The sequence below is a fragment of the Vicia villosa genome, linkage group LG6 (assembly GCF_029867415.1).
Source record: "Vicia villosa cultivar HV-30 ecotype Madison, WI linkage group LG6, Vvil1.0, whole genome shotgun sequence".
Taxonomy (NCBI): Eukaryota; Viridiplantae; Streptophyta; class Magnoliopsida; order Fabales; family Fabaceae; genus Vicia; species Vicia villosa.
In genome coordinates this window covers 155840329-155840823 of record NC_081185.1, presented here as the reverse complement: position 1 = coordinate 155840823, position 495 = coordinate 155840329, and positions in this window count along the sequence as shown.

Sequence of the window (495 nt, the reverse complement as noted above, 5' to 3'; positions counted from 1 at the left end):
TCACTTACAAACCTCAACATTAAGAGATTAGATTGTTGAAACAAAAGAAGAAAAAAAAAAGTGGTAATTTCTAATGGTGGGAATGAGACAGTAATTATTGAATATGAGAATGATGGATGTTTATTAATGAAATATTCAAAACGTGTATATATATATATATAATTATATTGAGTGAAGTATAAGTAACCAAAAAAAAACAGAAATAACTACTGCTATAATCGGCTATATCCCTACAATAACCGGTTAATGAACGCTATGGTTTATGTTGTAACCAGTTACAACCAGAGTGTAACCAGTTACCAAATGATTTTATTTGAGTTGTAACCCGTTACAACCTTGTAATAACCGATTACATGCACTTGAATTATGTTTTTTTACTCAACACACCACCTTAATTCACTACGCCAAAAATGATTTTTAAAAGCGCCCTTACGAAAGCGCTTTATAGTGAAAGCGCTCTCATAGCCTTTCAAAAAAAAATTCGCTAAAAAAAGT